Here is a 10,000-nt window from a genome sequence, read left to right on the forward strand (position 1 = left end):
TCCCTTCCCATCCTCAACATCTTCTTTATACTTATCTTTGCCACCATCACTATTTCCTCCTTCCCCTCCCTTTCCCCTCACCTATGTATGTGTGTACTACTTACTTTCTTTCCCCCCAATATATCCCGGGTTTTTTTTTCCCTCCCTCCTCCTCCCCCGACGTGTTGCCTTTCCTTGCCGCTATATATATCTGAATTATTTTTCCTCGTGTTGCCTACTTATCTTGTTTGCATCCTCCTCCCTCGTCTCACTCACACACACTCTCTCTCTCTCTCTCTCTCTCTCTCTCTCTCTCTCTCTCTCTCTCTCTCTCTCTCTCTCTCTCTCTCTCTCTCTCTCTCTCTCTCTCTCTCTCTCAGGTGTGTCCCTCTCTTATCTCCCCACATGACAAGGATTGACTCTTCCCCTTCATTCCCTAACCTCATTATGCACATCAACCCCTTCCCCACCCCCTCTCTCTCCCCTCACTGTCTCCCCTGTTCATCCTTATCGCTTCCTTATCTTCCCTCCTCTCACTGGCCTATGACACATTTACATATGCTCCCAAAATGACGGATAGAAAGGCACGTATTGCTCCCCACTCTCCCCTCCCTCCCCGTGTCTCCTCCTGCGTGAGAAATGACCCTTGTGATAAGACGCTATAAGGCCCATTACGTGACGCCTCTCCCTCATATCTTCATCTCTCTGACGGCCTATTGATGGGGAGGGAGGGGAGGAGGGGAAGAGGGGGAGGGGAGGGGAAGGTCTAAGATTATGTAATGGGGGTTATAAAAGGTGTTATTTTGTTTTGTTTAGTGGGTTGGCAGTTCTAGTTGTGCTGGTGGTGGTAGTGGTGGTGGTGGTGGTGGTGGTGATGGTTGGGAAGATGATGGACGTGTTTGGAATGGTGGTGGTTTTCAGCTTTTCTGTTCTGTTCCTCCTTTTCCTTTTCTTCCTGTTGTGGATAATTACTGTACGAATTTGTCTTTTTTTTTTTTACGTGTCAGATAGAGAGAGAAACAAAGAGAGAGAGAGAGGGACGGGGGGAGGGGTCGGCGACAGCTCATCCGATCATTTATTCCGGAAGCCCTAAAGAATGCTGTCAACATAAAAACAGAAATAATAAAATAAGTGTAAATTAAGAGGAACGCACCTGAATGTTTGCATGATGACGTAAAATATGAGTGACATTAACACACGAATAGTAATATGTGAGTTACATTAATATACGAGGATTTGATGGAGGGACGTCAAGCAGCATGAGCGATGTAACAAAGGTGAGGCGGACAAGATCTTTAACCTTTTCACTGCCACTGTCTTCCTTTGTTAACATTACAAGCTCAGCAAAAAAAAAAAAAAAAAAAAAGTTTCCATGATTACAGGCAAAAAAAAAAAAAAGAGAGAGAGAGAGAGAGAGAGTAAGGGGATAGATTTTGTCTTTTCTAAGCCACATAACTATCTGAGAGGCACTAGCGCATAAGCAAGTGTCTAAAAAATCTTAAGTGAATACAGGAAAATATTGGTCTAGCAGTGAAAGGGTTAAGGTCATTTATCAGAATAGGACAAAAAATAACGGAATCAAGTTTGATCAAATTAGAAAAGAGAGAGAGAGAGAGAGAGAGAGAGAGAGAGAGAGAGAGAGAGAGAGAGAGAGAGAGAGAGAGAGAGAGAGAGAGAGAGAGAGAGATGAAGGAATCGGCTCCTAAATTGTGTGGCAGATGACTGGAACAGACTCATTAATCAGGTTGTTAGTGCAGAGTCACTGGGGAGCTTTAAAAGATTAGATAATGTTATGCATGGGGATAACAGGCGGATACAGGAATGAATGTTATATACAGGGACTGCTACATTTAGGCCTACTGACATAATGCATCTTCTTTAAGTTCATAGGTTTCAGTGTTCTTATGTCAAGTTGTTATGCTCTTTGTAATTCCTTGCACTTCAGCTATATGCCAGTTCTGCAGGGTAGCATGTAAATAGATACTGATGCTCTTCATTGACACAAACAAGAGGCTACATACCATTACGTAGGAAGAGGAGATAATAGGAGACACGTTTGTAGTGATAGGATGTACACAGAGAACCAGAGAGTGATCCTATCGCCTACGGATGTCTATTCTCCCGATGTCTAAGATGGTGTACTTGTCTTTCAGGTCAGGTGTTCCATCTCTGGCGAGGGCTTTTCATGGTGAGTCTGTTCCACCAAGGCGACATTACGTGTTGATCTACAGAATGTGTGTTTGTTGAGGCTGCTGCTGAGATGAATGTGACGGGCGCCTGCTGCTTCAGATAGTCTCAGCGTCTCGATCCACGCCCTTACTAGTGCTAGAGTTACTAGTGTTAGCTGTGCACATTTGAGGCCGTTGGTAAGAACTTGTGCACTCTTAAGAAGGCCAGTGGTAGTAGTTGGTTATGCAAGTTCAGCTTTCCACTGCGACACGAGACAATTAACAACACCAGAAGTAATTCATGAAGTCTTTATAAGCATATGCAAGAAAGTAGATTAAAAAGAATAGATTTTTTTGCAATTTCTACCCAATTTAAAGCTTGGGCGTGGCTGCAGAACAAGTACAGATGTCTCAGAATGATAATTAAGGAAAGATGGAACAAATAGCAGTCAAAGGATTAAAGACAGTTCCACCTATTTAGAGGTTGAAATACGTAATTCAGTCTGAACTTCAAGATAATATAAGAACACCGTCACTGCACAAAACCACCTCATCCTCGCCCGTTATTCTATCCACCTCACCAATGCAAGAGTTAACCACTACCTTCACTCTTTCATCCCTTTCACTGGTAAACTTCAGAACTGCCTACCTGTTCCTGTTTTCTCTTGCCATTTTTTTTTTTTTTAAGACTTGCAAGAGAGAAGTATCGGAGCACCTCCAGACTAAGCTTTATTTTACTGTTTGTTTGACCTTTACGGAATACAAATAAAGCGAGTATCTCTCTCTCTCTCTCTCTCTCTCTCTCTCTCTCTCTCTCTCTCTCTCTCTCTCTCTCTCTCTCTCTCTCACATCACCACCGCCCACAACCAAAACGCCCCGACATTAAAAAAAAAATATATATATACGTACTCTTGAACTATCACCCCTCCCTCTCCCCCCATCTAACCCCCCCAACATCTACACCCCCGTCCTCCCCCCACTCCCAAATCTCCCGGCTATTCTGGGCCCTGCCTCCCTCTATGCTTCATTTTTAATTAATTCGTTTTTGGGCGAATATTTTAGACGGTATTAGTGAAGATAATTAATGACCGTTGGGGATCCTGAGAAATATTAATGAGGGGAAGGATTTAATATTTCATGACAGGTGAGACAGGGCGGCGTTTGGGGGAAGACTCTCTCTCTCTCTCTCTCTCTCTCTCTCTCTCTCTCTCTCTGCCTGGGGTTCAAGTTTGTCCTATTTATCTTGATCTTCCTTCTTACAGAGTCGCTTTGGTCTCATTCCTCCTTGTCTTCCTCTCCTCTTCCTTCTTCTTCTTCTTTTTCTTCTTCTTATTCTTCTTCTCCTCCTCCTTCTTCTTCATCTTTTCTTCTTCCTCCTCCTCCTCCTCCTCCTCCTCCTCCTTATTTATATTCATCATGCGTCTCTCCAGTTATCTAAAAATGTGTTCTGTTTATGTTTTAGTTGCTGTTATTGTTTTTGTTATTGTTTTGTGTTTTGCATACTGTATAAATATTTTTTACATATTGTTTTATCCAATTCTTCATTTATTAATAATTTGTTCTTCTTTTCTTTATACACTAGTGGAAATCACATTTTTCTTATTCGTTATATTTTACTTTTTTTCACGTTTGTCTTCTTTTTTCGTCTCCTTGATTATTTTTTTTTAATTTTCATTTTGACTATTTTCCCTTTTTTTTCGCAGAGCACAAGTGAAGAAAATGCATGAAGTAGCTGGTATATTTCCTCCCCCCAAACCTCTCTCTCTCTCTCTCTCTCTCTCTCTCTCTCTCTCTCTCTCTCTCTCTCTCTCTCTCTCTCTCTCTCCCCCAGTCTTTCCATCTTACTTACCCTTACCTTCCTCTTTTGAACCTCCTTCCTCCCTTTCCACACCTTCTCCCCCAGCACCTCCTCATCCTCCCCTTAAGACCTTGAAAGAGTCGGAACTTTACAGGTACTTTTTTCACAGGTCATTAATTCGGTTCCTTAAAGGTCATCATCGCGAGACCAGACAGACCGCAAACATTTAAGAAAACCAAGATTTACTGATTCAAAACGACTATATTTTCTGCCGTGGTCGTGTGTGTGTGTGTGTGTGTGTGTGTGTGTGTGTGTATGGTAAGGAAGGGGAAGAAGTGGGATGCGCGATGATTAGGGGAATGGTGGGGAAGGGAGGAATAGGGAAGGGTGACGGTGTGGAAGGGAATAGAGATGAAGGGAAGGATGGGGGGTGATGGGGAATGAGTGTTTTAGTAAAGTGAGGGGAAGGGAGGGAGAAGGTGAGGGGGGAGGAGGGGAATGCGAGGGGAATGGAGAGGATGAAGGGTTTTTAAAGGATAGTGTTACTACTACTATTACTACTGCTATTACTACTACTACTACTACTACTACTACTATTACTACTACATGAAATCGTGTGCGACAAAAAAAAAACGTATGTATGATGAAGTGAACTGGTAAAGAGAGAAATTAGTGTATGAATTAAGTGACACGTGCTCATTATAACCTTCCAATGATTTCTTATTTGCATTGTACACACCCGTAGAGCGTTCACACATATGCATAACAAAGTAGATAAATGGTTAGATAGATAGATGGATGGATGAACAGACAGACTTATTAACAAACAGACTGGTAGATAAGTAGACACATACATACATGCATACATACATACATACATACATACACACATACACTAAATAGACATACTGCACCCGAAAGAAAACATAAAACTGCTCTCCATACTTTATAGTGAACTTTATGATTTACTGTAAGACTGAAGCGAGCACACACACACACACACACACACACACACACACACACACACACACACACACACACACACACACACACACACACACACGCACGCACGCACGCACGTAATCTCTCCACCAACCAGCATTCCACCGAAAGAAGGAGAGAGAGAGAGAGAGAGAGAGAGAGAGAGAGAGAGAGAGAGAGAGAGAGAGAGAGAGAGAGAGAGAGAGATTAGAACACACACACACACACACACACACACACACACACACACACACACACACGATGAAAGAGGTGTCAAAAACGCAGAGAAGGAAGAGGGGAGAGAAGGACGGAGGGACGGAGGGAGGGAAGGGAAGGAAGGAAGCAGGCAGGGAGGGAAGGAAGAAGTAAGGTGGGGTGGGGGGAGGGGGGAAGTAACCTGATACGTGAAGGGCTGTATCTCCTACACCAAATGAATCTTAGCCAACTGTTTGATCTGACGTGATAAACACACACATACACACACACACACACACACACACACACTCACACACAGATGCATAGACACGAGAAAAACCTCACACACACACACACACACACACACACACACACACACACACACACACACACACACACACACACACACACACAAGGATAAACAAAAGTGATTCTAAAAATTCAATAAACAGAAGCTTTTTGGGCCAATTAAAAATGATTGAGCAAGGGTCTTATATTTTCTCTCTCTCTCTCTCTCTCTCTCTCTCTCTCTCTCTCTCTCTCTCTCTCTCTCTCTCTCTCTCTCTCTCTCTCTCAGTAGCTATTCTTTATCTATTTCTTTCCTTTTCTGAATCTCTGAGAGAGAGAGAGAGAGAGAGAGAGAGAGAGAGAGAGAGAGAGAGAGAGAGAGAGAGAGAGAGAGAGAGAGAGAGAGAGAGAGAGAGAGAGAGAGAATTAAGATAGTATAGATTATTATGCATTTTCAAGTAAGCAAAATCTAACAAATATCCGTGTTGAAAAAGAGGTTTAAAGAGAGAGAGAGAGAGAGAGAGAGAGAGAGAGAGAGAGAGAGAGAGAGAGAGAGAGAGAGAGAGAGAGAGAGAGAGAGACGCTTCTTCTTCTCGAGCCTGAGTGTTTTTTCAGATGCAGCTGTGGAGTAAAAATGCAACTTCCGGTGTTTCGTGACGTCACAACACCCCCCTTCCTCCCTCCTTCTCCACCTCCCCACCCACAATTCCCCTCTTTCCTTTCCCCCCTCTACCCCCACCACCTGCCCCTCCTTGCCTCCCTCGCCTGCCTGCTTGGAGTCAGTAATCTTATCTGTGTGTCTGCTCGCCATATCTCACTGCTTATCAGGTTTGTTGGGTTGTTGTGAAGTTACGTTGCTTTGCTAGATATGCAGGTCAGCTTATACGTTTAACCTTTTGTTCGTGTTGAGTTCATGTAAGTCTCTCTCTCTCTCTCTCTCTCTCTCTCTCTCTCTCTCTCTCTCTCTCTCTCTCTCTCTCTCTCTCTCTAAACGAAGGGGGAGTGAGTCACTGTTTTGCTTTCACACACACACACACACACACACACACACACACACACACAGCATGAGGCGTCATTAAAGGCGTGCCATAAAAGTAAGGAAGAAAGCCCCCTCCTCCTCCTCCCCCTTCCCCTCCTCCTCCTCCTCCTCCTCCTCCTCCTCCTCCTCCTCCAGCCTTAGTTACTCGACCTTAATTAAATATGCGGAGATAAAGTGGGGTTTTCTGCTGTTAAAGGGTAACGGTAGTTGTAATAACAGCAGGCGTAGTAGTTGTTGTAGTGGTGGTGGTGGTGGTAGTTGTGGTGGTGATGGTGGTGGTATTATTATTATTATTATTATTATTATTATTAGTAGTAGTAGTAGTAGTAGTAGTAGTAGTAGTAGTAGTAGTAGTAGTAGTAGTAGCTCTTATTAACACTAATACTGCTTCTACTACTACTACTACTACTACTACTACTACTACTACCACTACTACTACTACTTCTACCACCACTACCACCACGACCATTACTTCAGCCACCACTAACTAAAACTAACTAGGAATACTACAACATAAACCCATACAACTCACAAAACAACACTGTGCCACCACCACCACCACCACCACCACCACCACCACCACCACCACTACCACCACCACCCTCACGTCCACACAAGCAACACTTCACAACCTACACTGCTAAAACCCTTCAGCACCGAGTCTTGGGGAGCAAACCACCGCCACTAACTAATCAGCCTTTCCTTCCAGCTGCTTGGCATAATTCGCGGCGTCCCGGGTGAAAAACAGCAAAAAAAAGTAGCGAAGAGGTTAATGTTGCACTTATTTTTTTTTCCCCTTTCGCTATTCCTACTTTTTCTTCACCCCTGTGATTGGCTGATGAGAGGTGAAGGGGGAGGCTCTAATTCCCCATCACAAGAACCGCCTAGCAAATCTTCCGCCTCGTATCATTGGTTCCTACGTGATTACCTGACACAGCGCCTCGTCACCTGATTACGCAACCTTTAATTAATGGTTCGCACGCGGGTTGTCAACTAAAACGGTAATGGGCCTGCTATTCCTGGAGGTGATGTGAGTGATCTCCGTCCTTCCTTCCTGCCTCCCCGACACGTACAGGTAAAGAGTGAAAGGTAGGTGTGTACTTACCTGTGGTGATCTTGTGGTGCACGTGTGGTGGCCGGCAGCTCCGGAACCTGGCAAAGAGAGAGAGAGAGAGCGTGGATAGAAAACTTGTTAGCAGGAGAAAAGCAGAAAGACAAACTAACAGCGCAGTTATAATATAAGGTGCATACCAGTGACTGAGATAAATGTGGAAAAAGTTGAGAGAGAATTGAAGAAATGAGAGAGGAATTTCAGTCTTCTGTCCAAACTGAGCTAACCGGACCAAGAATGACCACCTGGATTTAAGTAAGGACTGGAGGTGAAAACTGTGCTGTGTCTGGCTAGAAATGGTGGTGTTCGTGATGAAGGGCGGCGATAAAGGAAACACATGCAAATAACCTCACCTAACATCCGTACTAGTAACATATGAAACAGGTGAAGACATCAAGTAAAAGGTGTGTGTGTTAGTACAGCACCGTGACGCAAGATTGGCCAGGTAAGGTGACACGCGACACCAACAGCACTATACAGTTTAACGTTAACGACTTCATACTCGAGCAGTGAAGAGCATAACTGTACGCCTCTGGAATGTGAGACAAAAGTTATGAGACAAAAAAGCTGGGAGTCAAAAAAAGGCTGTGCTACAAATGAGGGGTTGCAAGTAAGAAGTGGTTACAAAAAACGAGCCAAGCAAGGTCTGGTCAACGCCCGAGCCACTCACGCCGCCCTGCCTCCTTCAGTGACTCACCACCACCACCACCACCGCTGCCACCGCCACCACCACCGCCATCGGCACTACTAACTAGCTCAGACGCCCCGCTAGACCAAGGGTGGGAAGGAAGGAAGGAAGGAAGGAGGGAAAGAGGGAAGGAGGGCAACGCGCCGCCTCGCCTTCCTTCACGGGGAGGCTGGAACTGTGTCATGTTGGACGTGGAATGCGAGAGTTTGTAGTGATGTCAGGTATAGGACTGCAACACCACCACCACCACCATCACCACCACCACCAACAGCAACACACAACAACGATAATAACAACAGCAACAACAAGAAACACATTAACAACAGCATCAGCAACAAAAACTACAGCAGCAACAACAACTACAACAATAACAACAACAAAAACAACGATGATGATGATAATGATGATCATGAAACTACTACTGCTACTACTAATAATAATACTCCGGATAAAAAAAATAATACAACAACAACAACAACAACAACAACAACAACAACAACAACAACAACACATCACTCTGCACACCAACACACTTACATACATGAACAGTCCCTCGCACATTAGTCACGATAACGACAGAAGCAACACTGCCACGTCACGGGTTTGGCGTAATTCAGGCCGCGTATTCGATAACCCTTTACTTAGGCTATTTTCCAAAGGCCACAGCGATGACTAGCCGGATTCTCATTGTTGCTTTCCTACCTTAATGAATCACATGACTTATGACGACACACTTGAAAATTCCACCAGCTTTCAATGCAGCCTTGGAAGAGTAGCGGAGATATGATTCCGAGGCGTTTGAGAATGTAGTGTACTGAGGTGTTCATGGTGTCGCTCCTTACGTGTGTGGTGCGTGGCGGCTCCTCATGTTTACGTCCCCGTCACTAACAGGTATTAAATTTTTCTCCAGGTGACTCCCAAGGCTAGTTTATTTTGTTTATTTATCTTTTATGTCTAAGCTTGCTACGTTTTAAGTATCTAAATTTGGGCCATAGAGTGGCTAAGAATTTTTTTTTTTTCATGTGTGATTCTGTGGTCAATAAGTCTAAATATCTATAGCCAGTATTATAAAACGATTTGCTCTCTTATAACGACTATTTTTAAAGGACTCGGAGGTGATAAGTCGAGTCCTCATGAGTGTTTCTCCTGTTAATAATATAGAAATTTTTAATCTGTCATTAGAACCTTAAAAACCCGTGCAACATTTTTTGATTGCCGTTGGGGTCCAGCAATCTATGTAGCGCTGAGTCTGTCTCAATAATTTTATGGGGCGTGAGTGTGACAGACGTCCAGAGATCCTTTCCCTCCGCCTTTCTTATCCTATACCTCCTACTTTAAACTACTTACATTTTTTTCTTTTATGTAATGCTTGTTCTTCTTTTGTGTTCCTCCACTTTCCTGGATCCTCAGACCCCCAGAGTGCCCAGACCAACAGTGACACATCCACGTTAGTCTAAGTAGTGGCATGATCTTGTTTTGTCATTAAATATATGCTTCTTAGAGTTAAGGTAAAGATCTTCCACAACACTATCATCATCCAACTAAAATACTAGAGTGATAATGGAAAGGCATTCACACATTAACCACACAAGAATCTCCCATAAAAGGCGAAATTCAAGGCTCAGTGGCAGCATATTTGTTTTAGTGAGGCACCCCTCCGGCAGATGGCGGCGGCGGCAGTGACCTGTGCAAGGCTGAGTCGAGGAGTCAAGGTCGTCGCTGTCCTCGGTGAGTGACACAGGACCAAGGCGTG

The 10,000-nt window shown here is 44.0% G+C and overlaps 1 protein-coding gene across 1 annotated transcript in view; it reads right to left on the reverse strand.

Annotated features, from left to right (window-relative positions):
- The window catches only part of LOC135092394 (glutamate receptor ionotropic, delta-2-like), a 251,022-nt gene that overhangs the window by 118,683 nt on the left and 122,339 nt on the right, over positions 1-10,000 (reverse strand). Inside the window, exon 4 of the mRNA XM_063990902.1 lies at positions 7,554-7,600. The gene's annotated coding sequence lies outside the window, so the exon portion shown is untranslated. The remainder of the gene's footprint in view (positions 1-7,553; positions 7,601-10,000) is intronic.

This window comes from Scylla paramamosain, chromosome 1, assembly GCF_035594125.1.
Source record: "Scylla paramamosain isolate STU-SP2022 chromosome 1, ASM3559412v1, whole genome shotgun sequence".
NCBI classification, from domain to species: Eukaryota; Metazoa; Arthropoda; class Malacostraca; order Decapoda; family Portunidae; genus Scylla; species Scylla paramamosain.